A 23,235-nucleotide genomic window follows, 5' to 3' on the forward strand; every position below is an offset into this window, starting at 1 on the left:
GAATGTGCCCGCTAAGAATTTGGGGGAACAAAAGAACAAAAGGAGGAAAGAAGTTGCCCTTATAAAGTCAAGTTTTGAAAAACACATAAAAAAAAGAGACGTAATTAGCCATTGATGACAGTTATCCAAGAGACGGTGATTATATGCCTAAAGAATTTGGGAACACCCACAACTCCACTCAGGGTGACCTGGGTCACCTGCAGGGAGGCAGAAATAATATTTTACTCTAATTTCATAAGCAGGAACTTTTTGGAGAAACTCCAAAAACAGAACAGTGGACGGATGGTCATTTAAAGGCACAAAACAGGAAACTCCGGAGCCCTTCGACACACGGTCCAAGGGGAGGGTGGCCGAGTGCCAGCCCCAGCCCAGGTCACACTCTTGATCACTCGGCAGCCGCTGGTCTGGCTCCCTGCGGCACTCAGCCGTGTCCGCACCTGTGCCCATCACCGGTGCCACTTAATGAGAAAGCTCTGGACCTGGAGCCCCAGGAACCGAGAAAGAGGTCTGTTCTTGGTGTGTGAAAACGGTCGTCTTTCGGAGCTACAAAGCTGATGGCCCATCCTGAGACTTGGTGACTCACAGAGGAAGAGTGACCACTTGGCTTGGACCTCCCTCGGAGTCCCAGTCCCAATGTCGGGAGGACGTCTGTCATTCCGTTGACGCACCAGCATCTTTACAGCTGCCCTGTGCTTGGCCTCTAGAGTGGGAGAGGGGCTCCAACGTGGGGAATTCTCTCAAGGCTCTGCCCGGCCCGCTGTGGCGACAGCACGTCACCATGGGCCTAGACCGACCGATGGCTGTCCGGGCTCAGACTCAGCATCCGCTGCACAGAAGCAGGTGCCAAGCAGGACAGACAGGGGGCTGCCTCAGTCTGCCACAGCGAAGTGTCGTAGGCTCATGGCTTAAAGAGCAGAAATGTACTTTCCTACGGTTCTGAAGGCTGGAAGCCCAAGATCAAGGTCCGGTGTGGTCAGGATCTGGCGAGAGCTCTCTTCCTGGCTTGCAGATGGCTGCCTTCTCTCTGTGTCCTCATAGTCCTCTTTTTATAAGGCCACCAATCCCATTCGATTAGGTCCTCATCCTTATGACCCATTTAACCTTCATGATGATCTAAAAGCCCCATCTCCAGGCTGGCTGGCGTGTCAGTGGTTGAGCAGTGACCCACAAACCAGAAGGTCACAGCAGGATGGTCGTGGGCTTGATCACAATCATCGAACTGCGTAGGGGGCGGGCAAGAGGCGGCCGATCGATGCTTCTCATCATTGATGTTTCTATCTCTCTCTCCCTCTCCCTTCCTCTCTTTGAAATCAATAAAAACATTAAAATGAATGAATAAACGAACCCCATCCCCAAAGACTCACATTGGGGGTTAGGGGTTAAGGCTTTAATAGTTGCACAACGCAGGCCATGGCCGTGGCAGAAGCGCTGCTGGGGCACCCAGCCCAGCACTGGGTCTGGGCGTGTCCAGTGCTGCGGAGGGGCCACATCCCTGCTCTGGAAGTGACTCTGGGCGCTTCTCAGGACAGCAGCCTCATTCTTCGCATCCTGGGGTCCTGTGAGCTGCTCACTGTTCTTTAACACACTTCTTCTCGTCCACCTAACTAGCTGTGATGAATCTCCGGGCCTGGGACTAAGAACGCTAACTGATGCGAGGCCAAATGGGGCCTCCTTCCACGGAGTCCAGAGTTGACTTCTTTGAATTTCCAAATAGGATTCTCTAGTTCTCCCTCAGCGGATCCGCGGTGGGCCTGCCCCGACCTCGCCTGCCCGACCTCGCTCCCTTTGTGATTAAGGACGTGCGTGCAGCATCTCTCTTTCAGCACGGCCTGGAGCTGCTGCCTGGGCGCTCGGGGCCTGTGGTGTTTCAGGGACAAGTCCAGAGACAGACGCCCTGCCTTTGCTCCTGGGGGGAATGCTGGGCGGATCCGTGAGGCAAGGAGTTCTCACAGGACAGGGAGGGGCGTCTCTGTTGGGACACCCTGAAATATTCCTGGGTAAGGCGAGGGTGGGCCTGAACCAGTGCTGTCTCGTCCGATTGCAGCACCAAGGCAGTCGTAGCTCAGTTCTGAAACCATCACAACTGAGAAAGACAAAAAAGTCACGATAGATAAAAGGTGTGTGGTGAGGGTGTGGGGGAACTGAGCTCCCATCCAGGTGGCAGTACACGTCACACACCCTTCCCGAGGGAACATGGCAATAGCTAAAAAATAAAATAAATAAAATAAATACACGCACTCTTTGACCCAACAATTTACTCTCGGGAGTGTGTATCACAGATATATTCACGCATAAGCACAAAGAGTATGTACTTGTTGCATTTTTTTTAAAAAAGTCCTCACCAGAGGATATTTTTCCATTGGTTTTTAGAGAGAGAGGGAAAGACAGAGAGAAATATAAATGTGAGAGAAACATATCGATTGGCTGCCTCCCACATGCACCCGACTAGGGCTCGGGTCAGGGAGGAGCCTGTAACCGAGGTACATGCCCTTGACAGGAATCGAACCCGGGACCATTTGGTCCATAGGCCAATGCTCTATCCATTGAGCCAAACCAGCTAGGGCATCGCAGCATTTTTTTTATAGCAAAGAACTGAGAATGGCTCCATCAACAGAGGATTGGTTCAGTACTTCCCGGACTCTCTATAGAATGGAGCACTAGGCAGCCATGAAAAAGAATGACTGTCAGCATAGAGCGGTTAAGGGGTTAAAGGCAAGTGGTAGAACAGTATGCGTGAAATGCTACCCTTTGTACAAAGAAAGCTTGGAAATGCATAGAATACCTTTGAAAGGATGTGAGATCAGTATCGTCGGAAAAAGGAGGCCAGGGTCCAGGGTGGGAGAATGTCTAAATGTACAAATTAGTACATTTCGAATGATAGCACATATTACCTATCCAATTGCATATGTATTTAAACAAAACAATATTATTCCAGGATTAGAATTGTTCTGTGAACTTCTAGCACGGTCAGTTACGGGGTGATGTGTAAATCATGTAATCTGAGCCCTAGATGCCTGTGTGATATTTCACCTTGTAGCTCCTTCTGCTCTAAGATAAAACCCCTTCTGGATGGAGCAGAAAGATGGAGCGTCTTGCTGGAGGGTCCCAGGACTGTCTTGTGCAGGGACCTCTGAGCCAAAGCGAAATGCTACTTACTCCCCAACGGCACCTCGTGGGGCCCCGTGCCCAACGCTGGGCAAAGCTGTGGAGGGTGTCAGGGTGTTTGAAAACTCCTCCTTCACCCTCTGCCCGCCCCACCCGCCCTGCCAATCTTTCCTCTGACACAAGGACACACCGCCCTTGGGCCCCTCCCCTCCCCTTGGCATCAAAACCTGCCCCAGCAGAGGGATCTGCTCTCTGTCACCTGTGCCTCTCCCTCCGCGGGGCTGCTCCTGGGCGTACCTCTCCCTGGAGAGAGGCTTCGCTTTGATAAAGGAAAGCTGGTCGTTACCAGGCAGGGCAGGAGGCGGGACGGCTCTGTGCTCCTGGAACCAGCAAGGTCCCGGTGGGTCCAGTGGAGACACAGCCTGACGCCCAGGCTCCACTGGGGCCCCGAGCGCGCCTATGCCTCGTCAGCCACAGCTCAACGTCAGCCGGCTCCCGGGGCCTGTCACTGGCACTGCTTGTTGTGGATGTGCCGCTAACACACACCACCCCCCCGCCAGACAGCTGCAGCCCCAGGCCCTCGCCCAGGGACCTTCCTCACCGAGGCCTGGGATCTTCCAACTGGCTCCCTATCTAACAGCCCCTCCCCTCCTCCCTGAGGTCTCCGCCCCCAGAAAGAGGGAAACTGAGGACTGCAGCCAGGAAAGGCTCTGCCTCCGTGGAGGAATTCCACGCCGAGCTCGCCGGCTCTGTCCCTCCATAAGCTCCAGCGGGAAGGTGGACGCCAGCCCTGTCTCAGCCTCCTGGGACTAGAGTCAGTGATCTGGGGAGAGTCTAATGATTCCCTTTCCCCCAACGCAGTCGCGCTGGCACAGGCCGCAGCCACTCCTGGGAAAGACCAACAGGATGTGTTTTGGGAGCCCAGGGCCCTTCCCCCAGGGACCGGCCTCCCCTTTAGCTGGGGCTCTGGGTCTGTGAACGGCTCGAATCAGGGCATCGAGGAGTCACCACTCTGTGTTTATGGTCCGAGTTAGGCTGTGGCTCAGCGGCCCTGGAACCGCCCTGCATGCTCAGATAGAGGGAGGCTGAGTTCACCTCTAGGACCAGCACGATCGGGTAGCCAAGGCCACGGCCCAACTACTCACACCACCAGGTTGACAGCATCCCCTGCAGTATGCACGCCCGTCTTGTCTGGGGTCATTGCTGCCCCTTGGCCCCTGCCACCGGGATCCAGTGACCCCCGTCGCATTCAGGGTTTCAGCTCAACGCCAGCAGGCCCATGCCATTCCTGCCCCACAGAGAGGAGTGACCCAGAGCCCCAAGGATGCTGGGGCTTCCCTGACACCTTCCTGGCCGTGGTCTGTGAGAAGCGTGTCCTCCGGACCCTCCCGGGCTGGGGGCGGGTGAGCAGGTCTGACATGGTGGTCTGTGCTCCGGTTCCCACCTCCCTACGCTCTCGGACAGCTTCCTTTGCTCCATCTGGGGAAGGCCACCTTCGGGCCCATGTTTCAGCCACACAAACTGAAAGTCAGGCCCTGCTGGTCCCCTTGGCCCTTCTTAGTCCTCTTGGCAGGCCCAGGAGTGAGCGCCTCCGGGTGAGGCAGCCCTGCCCCTCCCCCAGCATCGCACCCAAGAAAGGAGGGGCTCTCAGAGGTAGGGCGGGGCCTTCCTCACCTGTGACAAATGCCAGGCACGCATCCAAGTCCCACGCTCCCTCCCCGGCGTCTGGGGCCCTCTCTACCAGCTCTTCTAAGGACTCTGCCCCCAACCACCCCGCCACCTTGGGCCAGTGCTCTAACCTCACACACCTCCTCACCCAAGGTCAAGGTCCTCTCATTCCCAGCACCTCTGGTGTGAAAGGCTAATTCCAGCTTGACTGTGAAGTGCTTGCACAGAGGCCTCTTGGAGGGACAGCGTAGCAGAGGATGCTGTCAGGACCCAAAGCACCCCAGCGTGTCCCTTTAGAAAGTTAGACTGTGGGGACTTGGGGTGCTCCCTGTGGCCCTCGGATCCCACTGCAGGTGGCTGTGTCCTCAGATCCCCACCCACCCGAGGCACCTTCTTGTTAGCACAGCGATGGGTGTCCTGAGACCCTCTTCCCCGTGGGCGTCACCGTGGGAGCAGTGGGCCCATTCATATGGAGGTCCTGGGCCAATAGGAATGAGGGTCCAACCTGCCTGAAGGGCCCGCGCTCTGTCTGGGTGGGAGGACAGGATGGCCCCGTCCATGACGGATGAACGGGTGAGCAAAAGGGGCATCTGCACACAGTGGGCACGATTCCGCCTCAGGAAGGAAGGGGATTCTGACAGATGCCCCAACAACGAGCCCTAGGGCAGCGTGCTAAGTGAAAGACGGCGACACAAAAAGGAAGCACTATGATTCCTGTTCCGTGAGGTACTGGACTCCTCAGATTCGCAGAGATAGGAAGTGGGGCGGCGGGTGTTGGGGCTGAGAGCGGGTGGGAGTTAGCTTTTAGTGGGGACAGTTTCGTGGGCAGATGGACTGATGACGGCTGCACAGCGATGTGAATGTGCCCAGTGCCACTGCTCTGAACCCTTCGGGGGGAACGGTGCATACGATGCTGTGTATGTTTTACAGAATTAAACGATGCACAGAGAAGGAGCGGGCTGATCACTAGCGGTGCCGTGTGGACTCATGGGCAGGGAGGGCTCCAGGGAGGCAGAGCGGGGCTCCTGAGAAAGGTCCGAATCCAAGGACCCCCGGGCCCGCTCCCGCCCTGGCCGGGGCACAGACGGCTGCTTCCTGCGCCTCCACGTGTCACGCTCCTTTCTCATTCTCATACATCTGTGTTCTATTCCGGCCTAAGTCTCAGAGCCAGGCCCTCAGAGAGAGCGCTCAGTAAACGTCCCACCTGATGCTCAAACACTCACCCCTAGCTGAGTAGCATGCTGCTGGGGGCCGACTGTGCAAGGCTGGTGCTCAGGGAGCCACCCTGAGTCTTCGCAGCCACCTCTGGAGGACCACCGCCCCGCTCAGCTGACACCGTGGCCCTCCCTTCCCAAAGCAGCCACCCCCAGAGCGCTGCACGCGTTAGAGCAGTGGTCCTCAGCCGTGGCTGCACATTAGAATCATCACCTGGGAATCTGTTTAAAATCCTGATTTCTGGGCCTCATCCTCCGGAAATCCTGTTTCTTTGTTATAATGTTGTGGCCCCACCCCATAACAAAGAAACAGAATTTCTGGAGGATGAGGCCCAGAAATCAGGATTTTAAAAAGATTCCCAGGTGATTCTAATGTGCAGCCAAGGTTGAGAACCACTGTGTTAGAGGCTCTCAAAGACATCAGGGTGTTGTGGATCCTGTGAATCTAGGGGATGTCTTGCAGCTTTCAAACATTTAAAAGGGCTATTTTACTTTATGATCTTAAAAACGCAGTAAAATATAAATACATATAGCCTTGGCTGGTTTGCTCAGTGGTTAGACTGCCGGCCCTCTGACCAAAGGGTCCCGGGTTCGATTCCCGGTCAAGGGCATGTACCTCAGTTTCAGGTTCAATGCCGGGCCCTGGTCAGAGCTTGAGCGGGAGGCAATCAATTGCAAATAATCGATGTGTCTCTCTCACATAGATGTTTCTCCTCCCCGCCCCCACTCCCTTCCACTCTCTCTAAAAATCAATGGTGAGGATTTAAAAAATAATAATAAATACCTACATTTTCAGCGGGGGAACAACTTCGCCTTTGCTTCGGCAGAGCAGCCCGTCGAGTATTAGCTCACGCCTGTCCGAGCCGGCACCTCCAGTTCTTTCAACTCCTTTTCATACGCCAGGGTTTTGAGTTCTCCTACCACCCAAATTAAGTCCTTGACCTTGAAACCATTTACAATCTCATAGAAAAATTAAGATGAAAGATTAAGAAACTGAATAAAGTCCAAACACTGTAAGATTGTTTATAATTATTATATTTTGTGGTTCAGACTATAAAGAAGACAGCTGAGGTTTAAAGCGATGGGTAACTTTGGGGTCCCTGCGGCCCAGTTTGCCACCCCACCCGGCCCTCTCTGCTTTTGGGGGGGCAGCTGGTTCAAAAGGGCCTGAGCAGCTATGTCACTGAACCTCGAAGTCCGCCTGGGGTCTTGCAGCTGGGTGGACCCAGCCCTCCCCCAGTTTGATTTTCTTAGATTTTTCTATCCTGGGGATGAAGGTGATCTATTTTTAGCGAGAGGCTGTGTAAGCCAGGAGTTGCTATAGCGACAGCTGGTGGTTACAAACCAGGACCTGCTACAGTTCCCAGTCATAAATAAACCCCAAACGCTGAGCCCTGGAAGAATGCCGCCTCAGAAACCGGAGCTCCGCCCTGACGCATGGGCTCCCCGCCTGCTGTCCGCAGGGTGTGCTATCAGCAGGCTGTGGGCGCTGGGCTCTGCCATTGAGAGCAGCTTAGCCCGGGCGCTGGGCAGGAGGCGGCCGGCTGTGCAGGGGAGGCACGAGGCTGGGAAGCCCGGGAAATGGAGACGCGGCACCTGATGACCGACTGGCCCACGAGGCCGACACGCGCGCACACACTAACGCTGAAATATCCACCCAGCCGGCCTCGAACACACACAGGAATACTCCCAGCAGCTGTGGGGGCCCCGACCTGGAAACCGCCCAGGCCCAGGGGGACGGACTGTGGTCCCTGCCGACGAGGAGCCTTGGTTACCCAGCAACCGAGTGAGGGGGCTTCAGCCACAACCGGGGCCTCGTCGCACCTCCCATAGTTCACGTGAAAGAAGCCGGACAAGAAAATAAATCTCGTCCGGACCCAGCCTGTGAGGTTCCAGACCAGACCAAGTAACCCTGGGGGGAGTGCCTGGAGGGGGTGCGGAGGCTCCTGCGCTTGGCGGTTCCATGAGCACGTAGCACACATTCGCTCTGGTTTGTACGCGTTTCTGTGTGCGTCCACTTAGTGAGACACACACACACACACGAACAAGGTTGTGAACGTGGGCACTGCGTTGGTGAGCCCATGTCAAAGGCATCTGGTGCTGGGAGAGCTCAAAGTGAAAGTTCATGGGTGGGGACCACCCAGGAGGAGGGGAGCCAAGCCCCACATGGCTGCCGTCAGTTCAGAGGCAGCATCACCCAGACGTGAGGATCAGAGAGCCCCATCACCGGCGAGGGGGCCCCTGCTGTGGGGGATCCTGAGAAGGGAGGCTGGTGGAGCAGAGACTGGAGAAGGGGGACCCTGGAAGGGCTGTGGAAGGTGAGGGGTCACCCCTGTGGCTTAAGGTGCCTGGGGGGCGGGAGCTGGCCCGCAGGCTCAGCATGAAGACTGACTTGCTCATCTTTCTGTGGTGCCGTCGGGGCTTCTCTCAGCCACGGCCACAGCTGCTGCTGGTGACCTCCAGGCTACAGCACTTCTGCTGTCCGATCGACCAGCTGGGGCTGCTCTGTGACCAGGCGGAGCCACCAGGAATGAGGAGCAGAGGACAGAGGGCCTTCTGACTCAGTATCCCCTCTGACTCATGGCCAGCCAGGGTGGCAGCCAGAGGGTCGGGACGAATGGGACAGAGAAATGATGCTTTTTACGGCCCTGCAGGAAGGGGGGTGAGCGTGGTCCACCTCACGCCAGGAGAGCACCAGCCCAGGGCCACTGGATGGGGGCTGGCACACAGCTCTCCCTCGGCAGGGCCACATGGGGCTGACGGTCTGCTGGCCTCTCTGGGCCTCAGTTCCCCCTCTGCGACCTGTTCACCTGCCTCGACAGAGTTATCGAATGTAAAACACTGCAGAAGCCACCACATGAGACATCATCAACGGCGAACAGTGACGTCCCATCCACCAGGCCAGCGCCCCGGTCCCCTCCCTCCTCGCACTGGCCTTCCTCTGCTCCCCGATGACGCTCTCCCGGTCCTGGCCGGCTGCTGCACAGCCTCCCACAGCTCATGTCTGTCTATCAGAGCTGGTGACTTGGGTTAGGGTGACACAGGAGTCGCCAGGCTCAGGGCGATGGGGCTGCCACAGCAGGCGGCAGGAGGTGCGGGGAGGAGCTCCCCCACCCATGTAGATTCTGTAGGCTGGCCACAGGTCTGACCAGGGGCCTGCGCAGGAGGGGACACGCCCCCCCCCCCCCCCCCCGGGGATCTGTACCTGGATTACTACCACTGTCATGGGATACCTGTGCGGCCTACTGTGCCAGGGCCGAGGCTGGGCCACGGGCCACAGTGGTACAAGAGGCCAACCTGGCCCTCAAGGACATCCATGTTGATTCATTCCAGAGAATATTTGGACTTTGCATATTATTTTCTTCTTAATCATTAAAACAAATTATTGCTGTGACCAGTGTGCTCAGTGATTAGAGTGTCAGTCCATGCACCAGAGGGTCTTGGGTTCAATTCCCCGTCCAGGGCACATACCTGGGTTTGGGCAGGAGGCAACCAATCAATGTGTCTCTCTCATATCAATGTCTCTCTCTACCCCCTCCCTCCCTCCCTTCCACTCTCTCTAAAAATCAAAGGAAAAAATATCCTCAGGTGAGAATTAACTAAATAAATAAGCAAATAAATAAAAAAATACATACATTGATAAATAAGTACATTAAAAAACCAAATTATTGCTTGAGGATAGAATGTGCCTTGCTCTTCTATATATACTAGAGGCCCAATGCATGAAATTCATGCAAGAGTAGGCCTTCCTTCCCCCAGCTACCGGCACCGGCTTTCTTCTGGCACCCAGGACCTGGGCTTCCCTTGCAGCCCCAGCATTGTCCAGAAGGACTTCTGGTCTAATTAGCATATTATGCTTTTATTATTATAGATAAAAGGCTAATATGCAAAGTGTCCCCTTGGGAGTTTGACCAGGAGACTGGGAGTTGGATTGCTTGCTATGACATGCGCTGACCACCAGGGGCAGCACAAAACGAAGGAAGGCCCTGGTCGGCAGCCAGAAGGCCCTGATTAGCCCCAATTGCCAGCTAGGCCTAGGGACCCTACCTGTGCACGAATTTCGTGCACTGGGCCTCCAGTTAAATATAACAAGCTCTTGATCTTATCTAGAAGCTGTAGGGCCACCTGTCGCTTTCTGAGTGCAAGGCTCCTGGGCCCTCAGCCCCAGCCCGGCCAGGCCCTGCCTCAGAGAGTCTGCATGTCAGAGCAGGAGTTGCCCACCCAGCCTGGCTCTCCAGCCTGGAGCCCAGTCACAGACCCTGGGTGGTCTCCATCACTGTGCAGTCACTGTCTAAACTCATCCTCTTTCACGACCTTCCTTCTGATTTCTCTGTTCATCCACCAGGCTCTGCGATCTTGTCTTACTGTCAGTGACACTTTCAGATATCCGTGGTCCCGGAATCATTTGTCCAGTGTCGGGGTTCTCCACTCAGGGCTCCCCAGAGCAAAGCAGCTGCTGAAACCACATTTCTCACAGCCTCGCCTGGCATAGCGAGCACCTGGTGCAGGTGCACCCACTTTGCTGACTGCCCCATCATCACCAGCCGTTTTGCCAGACCTTCCTAACATGCTCTCTGGGCACTGAGCGTGACGGCCCCGCTGCCACTGTCCCCTCCGACCCCCTCCCCAACCCAGTGGAAACTCTGGCATTCCCAGGAAGCTCCCACCTGCCGCCTGTGAGGGGCCGCCAAGCTGTGTTAGCTGCCGGCTCCATAGAGAAGCAGTGCAGTGGGCCTATGAGCTCGTCCAACAGGGCTCAGGGGGCAGACGGGGCTCAGGGAGCAGATGGGGGTCGGGGCGGGGCAGATGGGGCTCAGGTGGCCTACGGGCCTCGGGTGACTTCTAGCCGAGCCTAGCATCCTTAAACCCTGTGCTCTCCTTGGAGCACTGGGGAATGCGCCCTCTGGTCCCAAACACCCGCCATGATGGTTACAGCATCTGCCCCGCCCCCAGCCCAATCCTGACCAAGGAAACACAGCACCTCCAGGGTCCCCTGTGTGACAGGAACTCGGCAGAGAGGTCAGGGGTCCGGACCTGAGGAGTGGCTGGGGGCCAGGATCCTGTCCCAGCGCCGCCCTCACTGTCCCGGGGTCCTCAGAGCCCAGCAGTGCTCTTCCCCGCACCCCGGGCTCCTCTGCAGCAGGTGCAAGCCCAGCCCTCCCTCCACACCCACCCGCTGGAGAATAACCTGGCTTCCAGGTGCCCTCCCACCGGGGCCCTGACCTGGTGCTCCACTCTGCCCCGAAGCACCTGGCGAGTCATCCTCCAGCAGCCCTCTGGGGATCTTGTAGACTCGAGATTGCTCTTTACAGCTCCCCTCCAATTGTAGAGGCGGAAGAGCTGCTACAGTCATTTCCTTTTTTTTCCTTTTCTGATTAGCATAATCCCCTCTGATCTTCCTTTTCCCTTTTTTTTAATCCTCACTCACCCAAGGAGTAAGGATATTTTTTTCTCCATTGATGTTTAGAGAGTGGAAGAGAGAGAGAGAGAGAGATCGATGTGGATGAGACACATCGCTTGGTTACCGCCAGCTCCCACCCCGAACAGGATAGAACCTGCAACCGAAGTATGTGCCCTTGACTGGGAATCGAGCCCTCAGCCCCTCAATCCGTGGGCTGACACTGCAACCATGACGCCAAACCGGCCAGGGCTCTTTTCTATTTTTACTGTGATTGCTCCATGCTCTCAGTCCACAGACTCTGCAATTCTGTTGAACGAAGAGGCTAAAAGAAAAGGCAGAATTGTCGCTGTATGCCCTGTGCGCTGTGAGGTCTAGAGGGGCTGTGCACGGGAGCCAGGGGTGCAGCTACACGTTGAGGCCCGAAGGATGGGCTTTTCCTGAATCAGAACTTTTTAAAAATATGTTTTTTTAATGATTTGAGAGAAAGAGGGGAAGGGAGAAGGAGAGAGAAACATCGTGTGAGAGAGAAACACCGATCAGTTGCCTCCCACATGCACCCTGACCAGGGATTGATCCTGCAACCTGGGTCTGTGCACTGACCGGGAATTGAACCAGCGACCTTTCTGTACATAGGACGACACTCAACCAGCTGAGTCACACCGGCCAGGGCATGAATCAGGGTGTTTTATCAAGGTGTGAAGTGTTCAGAAATCCAAGGAGAGCCGAGTGCTGCAGAACAACAATGCCACCCAGGGGCTGCTTACCTTTCGGGGTCAGCTGTGTGTGTGTCCATGTGTGTGTGCGTGTGTGTGTGCGTGTGCGTGTGCGTGTGTGTGTAACAAAGAAGGTGTGTCTCTCAATCTGAGGAACTTCGGGGAAACCAGCCGAGGAAGCAAAGTGTACCTTATCCCCTGAGGAAGGGCCCCGCCTCCCACTGCCATGGGCCGGTGACGATCCCTGGAAGAGGCTGAACCAGCCACAGAAGCAGCAAAAGAGCCCAAGGAATCCATGCCGACCACCTAAGTGTGCTTGATTTGGGGGAAAGGAGGACATGGAAAAGACAGACACTTTCGCGGCCCTCGTGGGAACTTTCTTAGGGGGAGGAGGAGACTCCTCTACAGTTCCTTTGGCTACAGGAGTAACTACAGGAAGGAGAGGGAGGGGGTGAGAGGGAATTTAAACCCTCAAGCCCCGAAGCCGTGCTTACTCGAGAAGCATGGGTAACGGTGGAGTGGCTCCTTTCCCATCCGCCCCACAGCCAGCCACTCGGTAGGGACAGCTGGTGACGCCTCAGGTGCTGGTTTAGAACGATGGGTGAAACGCTCCTTTCGGGACATGGTCCCAGTCCCTGCCAAGCCAGGAGGTCCCAGGCGGGCGATGGGGATGGTTAACCTGGGTCTTGGAAGGTGGGCCAGGTTTGGACAGGCGGGGGCTGGGAGAGAACGCTCAGCCCACCGTCTCTGTTTGGCGCTCACTCGTCACATCCAGGCCAGGCGCTGTCAGAGGGGCCAACACCGGCCCTCTGGCCTTGCTCCTGGTTCCGCTCACGGAGACTCAGGAAAATCAGGACACACCTGGACACCGGGCTCCGGTCACCTCAGGTGGCCTCACCGACCGCCCAAGTCCCAGGAAAGTTCTGCCGGGAGCCGTGATTTCCCTGAGCCCGGGGTTGGCGCCGGCATTTGCATGTGAGCGCTTGCAGGACGTGGTCGACATGCAAATACCCGTTTGCTCTCAGAAGAGTAGCAGACAGGAGGACCGCCAGATTAACCTCCCCCGGGAGAAGCTGCCGTCGGATAAGCATGTCAGAGGCCTTTAATAATGGGCCCGCCCTCCCTATTAGCAAAACCTGACTTTTAGTTAAACAGTAGGTCCAGACTGAATTCTAGAGCAACGAAGGGTTTATTACTGTATTATTTAAAGTAAGGCTTCTTTCTAAACCGTGTCTACGCATCCAGCCCAGGGTGCCTGTGGTTCCTCCGCTGGTTAGGGCGAGGCACCGTCTGTATTCCTCTAAGATTCACCTTTGTATCCCGTCAGATTGGTTCTCCAGTTCCTCCCCAAGACTCGGACTCGCAGAACTCCAGAGCCGCCGAGTCCTCCGCTCACACCGCCCAGGTCACCAGCGTCACCCAGGGCCCACCGCCCGGAAGTAACCGGATAAGCTGCACATAGCTAGGCCGTAGGCAAGTTTTCTGACTGCCTTTTCCTTGTCTTACTATCCCACTTCTCATGTTCTGCCCAGATGTCTCCTTACCACACATTACACACGTCACATTGCACTCAAGGGACACAACGTTTGACGCACCCCTTGCTGTCTCGTCTCTAGCACCGCTGGGTGTGGGAGCCTGTTCCACCTGGCGGGGGCGCTCGGGACTGTCCGTGTCGTACCAGCAGTGTGACCCCCCTTCCGACAGAACGAAGCTCCCCTCCCATTTGAGTGGCAGGTCTTGCAGGCTCCAGGAAGCTAAGAATGCTGCGGAACCCACCCGCCTGGCTCCAGCCACGGACACGGCACAGCCCACCCCAGCCCGCAGTCCACGGATACCCTCAACCAGAGATGCTTCCCACCTTCCAGCTCCCTGGTCCCAACCCCTGCGCCTGGAGAAGCTGGAGGAGCCCCAGAAGCCAGGGAGACTACAACGCAAGCGCCTCTCCGCAGGGACACAGGCCAGGCAGGGGCTGGTCCCTGTCCCATGGATCCTGGGGCCCGACGGCTCAGCCACGGGACGAAGGCGGCCGTGGAATTCCTCCCCCAGTCCCACCGCTAGGCTCCTCTACACACACACACACACACACATCACTTCTAACAGCCGGAAACAGCAGTCCCCATCCATCCTTACTTTTCCCCAAGCCGCTGGCTCTGCCTAAATGAATGACTGTCCAACCGATCACTAACCACTTTAGGCCCGGTGGGCAAGAGGGGCCGTGGCTGCAGAGGAAGGCTGTGGGGCAGCTCATGGCAGCTGCTTTGCCATCAGTACGGAAACACACCCCCACACACCCATCTGCTCCTCTCACTGCTGCCTAGCAATCACATCCACGGCCACAGGGAGAGGCTGCACCCTGCACACACACACACACACACACACGCCCTGGGGTTTCCCTCCCCCACAGGCCCAGCAGAGATTGGGGCACAGGGCAAAGGGCAGCGTCCTACCGAAAAGGCCATGGGGCTCCGACTGGCGCCTCTCGGTGCTCCGGTTCGGCTCCTTGTACTTCTTCTTCCCCCTGAGGCTGCCGAAGCGCTTCATCGGGAGCGGCAGCCACGGGAGCGGCGGCAGGCGACCATACCAGGACCCTCGGGACCCCCTCAGCCCCAGGCGGCGGGGGGCCAGGAGAGGTGCAGCATCAGCCCGCAGGTGTCTGGCGCCCGGCAGTCGGCCACCAAGAGCTCAGAGACAGCGGGGAGTCCAGGCGAACTCCCGGGGGCCCCGAGGCGAACTAGGATGGGTCCCTCTCCGGGGCGCAGCCTCAGGACACACAGCGGGGTGACCCCCGTGCAGTCCTTCCTCCCGCAGGCCTCCGGCCGCAGCAGCTGGGGCAGCCCGCTGGCTGGAGTGGCAAGGAGCCGCCGGCAGCACAGGCAGAGCCTCACCCGCGGGGCTGTTTATGGAGCTCAGGTCAGCTGTGTGCTCAGACACCCCAGGGGTTTCTCCCTCTGTACAGTAGGAAGGAGGGAGGACGAAATAGGCAAACGGAGCACGGGCCCGCTGGTCATGTGCGGGTCTGCGATGTCTCTTTAAAAAGACTGTAAAAGGAAACCACGCTGGGCAGACAAATCCTTGGCACCAATTGGCCGGAGCGCACTCCCATTATGACATGACATCACACAACTATTTTGATTCATGTGTTCCAGGGGCTCAGAAGGCTCCAGCACTTCTCCATGGAGAAGTCACATGTCCCTGGAAATCGCTGAGTCTACTGCAGCGCGGGGCTCCTTACGATGAAAGAAACAAGACCACCTGTAAGTGGGGGACCTGGGGCCCCCTGGGATTCACCAGAAGGGCCAGCAAATTTGCTAAGAACTGTAGAATGACAGAGCTCAGAAGAGGTTGTATAGAGGGTCGTCTGGTCCAACCCCTCCCGGGACAGATGGGGAAACTGAGGCTTGGGAAGGCGATGGGACTGATCCAAGGTCCTGCAGGTAATGTCAGAACCAGGGCTAGAATTCTAAGCCAAACCCACAACCTAATTAAACAAACCAAAAAACTTTTAGCTCGTGTTTTGCAACTGTGAAACAAACGTTAAAACCGCAAGAGGGAAAACAGTCCCCCCCGCCCCCCATATCTTCGCTAGCCTACAGGAAGACACAGGACCTGCTGACTTGCTTTGGGACCTTGAGAAAGTTTCTTCCCGCCCACGGGCCTCAGTTTCCCCCTCTGTGAACCAAGGGAGTCGTGGACATGTTAGGATCGAGTCTCTTTCTCAGCCGGAATGTCCGATGGCCGCTCAGTGTGCCTTCCTTTCCTGCTGGACCCAAGGGCAGCTCAGTGGCCCCACATTTGCTGCAAGGATGTCTGAACACACACACCCAATAGGCCTGGCCCTCAAGGAATTCCCCAAGGACTTGGAGAGACAACGACAAGCTGTTAAGCAACACTAACTCATAAAGAAGCTGTATGAGAATGAGGTTAAGCTGCGAGAATGGGCGCGTGTCATCAGCACCGATGGGTGAGAGGGTTGCGTGGCCCAGTGTGGAGAGGAGGGCAAGAGCTGGTGGCCCTGAGGGTTGAAGGAAAGGAGAGAGGCCAGCCCCTCCCCGCCCCGGGAGGAGCTGAACCTCCAGAAACAAGGTGTAAAACCTACTTCCAGCCAACTCCCCAATGTTCTAGTGGGTTATCTCCGTGGTTAAATATCTCAGCCCAAATTTACTGCGATAAACTCTGAAAAAGACTAAGTAGGTAGGTTTGGAGTTCCACATTTAGAGTTCCTTTTTTAAAAAAAATCTATCCAGCTGTTAATGGAAATTGAATGTTCTGATTTAAAAATAAAGCCGAACTTCTTTAGCAAAAAACTGCTAAACACGTGTTCCAGTAAGAAAAAAAGGGCAATGTTTGATTAAAAGGAAAATGAGATGTTATATCTAAGCCAATATAATATTCTTGCCTTAGTGACAAAGTATGGAGCAAGAGAGAACATTTCAGAGCGTAGCAACGAAAGATGAAAATACAGCAACGTAGTTAGGCCTGCTGTTCCCTGCTCAGTGCACATGGCCACTCACTCATCGCACAGTCATTAAACCTCCGTCAAAGGTACAGGGCAGGGCTGACGGAGGGGATTAGTGTCATGAATAATTCGAAGGCATTCTTGTCCTCTAAGAACTCCATTTTAATTAGTCAAATAATAACTCCCATTTGTGGAGCGCTTCCCACATGCCAGCCGGGGTGCTGGTCACCACACGGTTATTATTTTATCTCGTCCTTCCTACAACCTGTGGGCAGGTGTTAGTAACACCATTTTATTTAAAGATGAGTAACGCGGAGTCAGGGAAACAGCCTGACTGGGTTCACACGCCTAACAAGTTGGAAGACCGTGGACTGGACCCTTGTTTATCTGATTCCGAATGCAGATCTTGCCCTGCCGCACCCTCCTTTCTCATACACAGGCACAGGGAAACCCACCAGCCGCGAGGCAAGGCCTGGGCAACGCCCGGGCTGGACCCTACAGGACCCTGGGTGGGGCTGGAGCGATTGGGAAGTTCCTCTCTCTCCACTTGCACTTGTAATTTTTTTATTTATATGTTTTTATTTATTGATTTTAGAGAGGAAGGGGGAAGAGAGAGAGAGAAAGAGAAACATCGATCTGCTGTCCTACTTATCTGTTCATTCATTGGCTGATTCTTGCATGTGCCCTGACCAGGAGTGGAACCAGCCACTTAGGCGATTCGGGACGATGCTCTAACCAACTGAGCTACCGGGCCAGGGCCTCCCACTTATAATTTTGATCTTGAGGCAAGAGAGAAGCACCATATTTGAAAGCTTTGTTCCCATCACAGTTCATCTTGTAACACCGGCCAGCCGAGCGGGTGTCTACGCAGAGCTGACCTGACCCAGGCTGCCCGGCTCTGGGAACACCATGCAGACCGCTCGCCTTCCCGAGGCCGCGCCCAGGCTGCTGAGCACGGACGGGGAAGACACCGGTCCCCCATGCCCTGCCGGCCCAGAACCTGGGGCTGCCGCCAGCTTGGCCCCACACTCCACGGACTCACTTCTGAGACAGGTTGGTGCCCTTGTAGAGCAGAGCCAGGGTCCGGCCAAGTGAAGGGAAGGACCACCCAGACGGCTCCGGGTCCCGGCTCTGCTACTGAGACGGGAGCAGAATACTCCGAACAGAGACGCTGGCGCTGGGCCGACTCGCAGACGGCCGTGTTTGCCTGCACAGTTCGCTGTGGTCAAGGATGCGGACAAGCTTTTGGTGGAAGGAGTTGCGAGCGGTGCGAAGGGCAGCTTTAAGAAAAGCTAGGTGACCTTGAGAGTGGACACCCCCCCGCCCAGAGAGACCCCAACTACAGCAACATGTACTTTTGACCTCAATCAAGATGTTCTCCCTGGAGTCGGGTCGAAGCCTCACGTGCTAACGGGGTTTCCGGGCAGCTGCTCTCCTGGACCCAGTCCCTGCCGCTCTCCCTGTGCACACACTCCGGCCGTGGCCCTCTCCTGGGTCCATCGTGGCCGGCACTGGCTGGCAAAGTCCCTGGGAACTCTACCAGGCGCTTCCACTGGTGTTCCTGCCTGACCATGCATACCTGAGATTCCTTAACTTGGGAGTCTCCTCAAGGCCTTGCCTTCCCCAGGGGCCCAGACGCTGCACGGGGCAGGCGACATCCACACTGCGGGAGAGGGACCTGGGACCACTCGCCGGAGCCTGCGCCCTTCCCGACTGCACCGTTCCCACCAGCGGCTGGTCCCAAGGGCGCGAGGGGGCCTCCCCCCCCAGCGGGGACTCACCCTGGGGCGCTGGGGAGTTTTTACAGGAAGGGTTAATAAAAAAGGAACTGCTGGCTCCCAAGACAGAGCCGTATTTGCAAATGTCTCTCAAAGGGCCAGGCCTTTCTGGGCCCGACGTGCACCTCTCTGTTGGGACAGGACGGGTCACTGGAGAGGCAGACACCTCGCCCCGCAGCACATCCCAGGCCGAGGGGCAGCCCCACCCAGATCACCACTCCGACCCGTTCCACAAGGTCTGGGAGGGGCGGACTCCAGGCCATTCGATCTGTGTGCTTTGTTTTTCTTGCTGTCGTTTTTCTAGTTTTTCAGCTATACAGCAGTTGACAGCTAGAAAAGCAAAGTGACACTGGAGAGTACTTCTGGAGACATTTCACACCGAGCGCAAGCCATGCTCCCACCCTGCGTGCCCCGTCTCCAGCCGGAAAGCTCCGTGGCGGGCCCAGGACCAGGGAGTAGGTTCCAGCTGGGGCTCCTGAGCTCAGAGGTGGGGCAGGACCAGGAGCAGGTGTGCCCTGCACCGGTCACCTGGGCAGCATGTCCTGTCCGGGCACCCTGGCCCTCCCCTCTGGAGCCGCGGGAGGCTGTGACACCCCTCATTGCCCTCTGCGGGGCTCCAAGGTGGCTCAGCCACGGCTCTGCATGTCCCCCATGCAGGCCCGAGGCGCACAGGCAGTGGCATGCGGGGGGTGGGGGTGGGGAAGGGGGGCAGGTGTCCTGATGCTTGCATTTCACCAGGTGTTGCCTCTGCACCTCTGGATACTGCAAACCACTCAGCAGCCAGAGTGCGGCACCCACGCTGAGGCCCAGCTTCTGTCTGTCACCCCAGCCAGTGCTCACCCTTGTGCAGCGGCAGGAGGCCCCGAGATGAGGGGACTCGTGGGGCCACACGGGTCCCGAGGCAGTGCCACACCTCCACCGAGGCCAGCTCGGCCGTGGGGACTGCCCACAGCGGCAAGGCTCCCGGGAGCCGGAACTGCCTCTGGATCACCAATTCAAGTGAAAAATGAAAAGGCCCCAATCCGTCCTCATCCTGAAGCCGCGCCGGGTGTGGTGTTATATGCAGGGGAGCCGGGAGCCGCACGGATGGGAGCAGCCGCAGAGTGGAGCCGGCTGGTGGAGCCCCGCGTTCCCCGTGGAGTTCCCGGTGCCGTCCTCTGTCCCAGCTATAGCCTTTCCCAAAGCGCCCTCCTCACCCCTTCTGTGCCCAGCCGGGGGCAGGGCGGCCAGCCAGTCCTGCTCAGCTTACGAAATAAAAAGGAACAGAGGTTCAGAGAAGCAAAGTGATTTGGCCCAGATCCCCTGGGAGGGGAGCCAGCAGACGGGGTGGGGTTACCTCCTGGGTCCCGGCCCCCCATCCAGGGGCCCAGTTGACAAAGTCAGTGGACACACGTCCGCTGAAACCTCGGAGGATAGTGTGACAGAGCCTGAAAAGCACCCAGGTCTCGGAAAGACCGCGGGCCCCGCACAACCCCGTTTCGTAAGAGGCCGCGGGCCCGGGCCACTCGTTAGCACGATCTGCTGGTGCTCCTGCGGGTTGCAAAATCCTGTGTCATATTTCATGGCAAGTTCTAAAGGTCACGGCGGCACGTGACTCTGAGTGCGATCCCTGCCGCCTCCGGGGGCCTCCGAGGCCCTGCCCCCGAGCCGTGGATGAGCTCGGGGCCCCCTGACTCAGGCCCCCATGTCTGCCAGCACCTTCCGCGTCACCCACACACTCACGGTCATGCACAGCCCCGTGGCTCCGGGCCCGGAGTTTACAGCCTCTCTGAGTGACAAGAGGGTGGTTTCTTTGGGCAAAGACAAAACTCCTCAGCTTGCAAGCTCATACGAGTGACACCCAAACCCAGAGACACAGGGGTACCGTCACTTTAAGAATACAGAAAAGCATAGAAAAAGTGGCCAGAAAAGCATAGAAAAAGTGGAAAACCATGGCAGGAATTATTTTAGCATGCCAAAGTGCAGCACCCCCAAAATGTGGAATCCTGAAGTATCCTTAGCCTCTGGAAGGGGCACCACAGGCCCACGGGAGGGCTCAGGAGTGGGGGGTGGGGGGCTAATTTAATCCCTTCAGGGCCTGCAGTCCCTGGGGGTCCACACCAGGCCGAGGGCTCGAAGACCAGGGTCCACTGCTGCCTGCAGCTCTCCTAGTGCCCCCTCGGGAGTCACAGGACAGGGGCGCTCAGAGATGCCAACGGGTCTGGCGGCCACGCCCCCGAATCCCTGTTTCTCTGCGTTGTCTTAGACCAAGAGATACAGGAAGCTGCGAAACCCTGGGCAAGAGTCCAGGCCGCGATAAGTCACCTGCTGGGCAGAAAGCTGGAGTGTGGCCACCTGGGCCCTCACTCCCTGCGCCCAGCAGGGTTCCGGCCCCCAGACCTGGGGGTCCTCCGGGAGGACCCCGCGCTCGGCAGCCTCACCTGCAAACACTGGCGTAGCCCCTGAGGCCGGCGGCCTTTGCCTTTGGCCTGTTTCTCCTGACCAGCGGAATGCAGCACCAGGGGGAAGAGTCGTGTGTAAAATACCGGGTCAAGCGTAGCACTGAGAGCAACTCGGGTTCACTTCGGGCCGGCGATTCTGAGCCAAGTACTTTATTCGTCTATGCTTCTCCCATAAGAGAGATCAGAGTATGGCCTTAGCCCATTTCACAGGCTTTTTAAAGGAAATCACATGAGATAAAACAGCACAATTACCCGTACTCTGCAGAGCATTTTACACAGGAAGATGTCGCCTGTCCCAAAAGACACCTCAGGGGAAACCGCAGTGCAGCCTCCGTTACTGACACTCGGGTGGCGGCCCCGGCTGACTGGCTGACCGGCGGCACCCGGACCTGCACAGGAGCCACAGACGGCAGTTCCCACTCCAGAGCCCAGCTCTGAGAAGTCAGAGGTTAGCGAACAAACCCTGCTCTTCCGCCAACGTCCTCGAGCCCAAACATTTGATTTCTTGAATGAGGAGCCGAGGACCGCTCCTACTAACAAGTTCCTCTTTGTAGCCACACACACCAAGAGCACGAGTTTTCTAGCAGCGATGGGAGGGAGGGTGCTGCTCAACGCGAGAGCGCTGGGGTCACCCACAGAGCATGGAGGAGGGGTCGGGGGTCCTTTAGCCCTGAACTTGGTCTTCGAGCATCAGTGGTGGCTGGATATGCCCATGGGCGCCGCAGGCCAAGCTCGTTAGGACCCTATAACATCTATAAAGAGTGACATTATATTTAGTGTCTTTTGAATAAGAAAACCACAGAGTGCCTAATGCATCCAAATGGGTGCTAAGTGGCTTAAGTTGCAGACATCTGGGAAGGTCACTTATGTGGCTGGTTCGCTTCTGTGGCTGGCTCATTTCCTGAGGCTGACAAAATACAAAGCTCACATTCTATAACTCAGACTGGCCTTCTCGCAGATTAATCAATGCTACTGTGCTCACTAACATCCCTCACCTCAAAGTCTTTTCTGTGTAAGGCATCATTCTCAAGGGGGAGATATTGCCCCTAAGGGGGTGAAGATGGGCTCTTGGGGAGGCAAGGTACTCTATTTATATGTAAAGCACAAATAAACACACAGTACTAGTATATAAATAATACGTAGTACATCTGTTTTGATTAAAATTGCAAGGGGGTGCTTAGAAAATTTTTCTAAAAAGTCTCTGTATGAAAATAAAGGTTGATTGATTTTTTTTTATCATCCCAAGAATAAACTTCACCCCCCCCCAAAAAAAAATAAAGGTTGATTAATTTTTCAAAAGAAGGTAGAAGGGAAATTGAGGAAGATGTGGGAAGTGAGTATTCATCGTGCATGGTAATTAGCCAACAGACGAGGTTTAACATTGATGAGCCATAAATTAGCTGAATTTGTATGTAATTAAAAAAGGTCCCTTTTGGGTTTTGGTGGAGTGGGGCAGGGGACTAGAATGTATCACTTTGTATTGTCTGATTTCATGATGTTGTGAGTGACAGCGAGAGGGGGATGAGGCAGCCCCTTGTCCGTCAGCCTGTCCTGTGTCTCATTCTCGCAGGAGAGAGTTATTCGTAGGAATCGATGAACTGTGCTCCCCAGTGTCCACTCCCCACATCCATCTGTCATGTCAACAAGTCTCAGTGTCTCTATGGATCAAGTACAAAGGAGCAACACATGAAGGTATTTTTGTCATTGAAACCTTGTCCATGAAAGGACACTATTAAGAGAATGAGACGATAACTCATAGAGAGATAATACCTGAAAATTACACATCTGGTAAGTGTCTAGTATCCAGAATATATAAGAAATTCCCACAGCACAGTGACAAAGAGAGGACCCCATTAAGCAATGAATAGACATTTCCCCAAAGCAGATCTACAACGGCCAACCAGCACCTGGAAAGAGGCTCAATGTCATCAGGGAACGGGGAGCCAAAACCACAGTGAGAGGCCACTTCACAGCCACCAGGGCGACAACACTGAGAACAGGGAAAGCGCGCGTGCGGCAGGGGTGGAGACACTGGACCCTCGCACGTGGATGGTGGAACTGTAACATGGTGTGGCCGCTGTGGAAAAGTTTGGCCGTTCCTCGGCCAGCTAAGCATAGAATTACCAAATGGCCCAGAAAGTCCACTCCTGGATATTTACCCCAAATAACAACAAACCAGGGTTCAAACAAAAACTTGTACACGAATGTTCATCGCAGCCAAAAGGCGGAACAGCCCAAGGGTCCCTCAATGGGTGAATGGCTAAACACAATATGGCATGCACGGACAATGGGATGTGCTCGTCTAGGAAAAAGAACGACGTTCTGACACACCACAACATGCATGAGCCTTCAGAACAGCAGGCCGCACGCTGCATGAGTCCACTGATAGGACCTGCCCAGAACAGGCAAGCCCTTAGGGACAGAAAGCGGATTCGTGTTGGCGAGGAGCTGGGGGTGGG

At 56.1% G+C, this 23,235-nt stretch overlaps 1 protein-coding gene and 1 long non-coding RNA gene across 2 annotated transcripts in view; one reads left to right on the top strand and one right to left on the bottom strand.

Moving 5' to 3' along the window:
* Positions 1-23,235, bottom strand: part of LOC102759115 (5'-AMP-activated protein kinase subunit gamma-2) — a 70,879-nt gene that overhangs the window by 30,784 nt on the left and 16,860 nt on the right. The window lies entirely within an intron of this gene.
* LOC102758759 lies at positions 14,555-15,765 on the top strand. Its single transcript, XR_435846.1, has 2 exons — positions 14,555-15,355; positions 15,688-15,765. It is a non-coding gene; the product is annotated as an uncharacterized LOC102758759 (long non-coding RNA).

Source organism: Myotis davidii, unplaced genomic scaffold (genome assembly GCF_000327345.1).
Source record: "Myotis davidii unplaced genomic scaffold, ASM32734v1 scaffold762, whole genome shotgun sequence".
Taxonomy (NCBI): Eukaryota; Metazoa; Chordata; class Mammalia; order Chiroptera; family Vespertilionidae; genus Myotis; species Myotis davidii.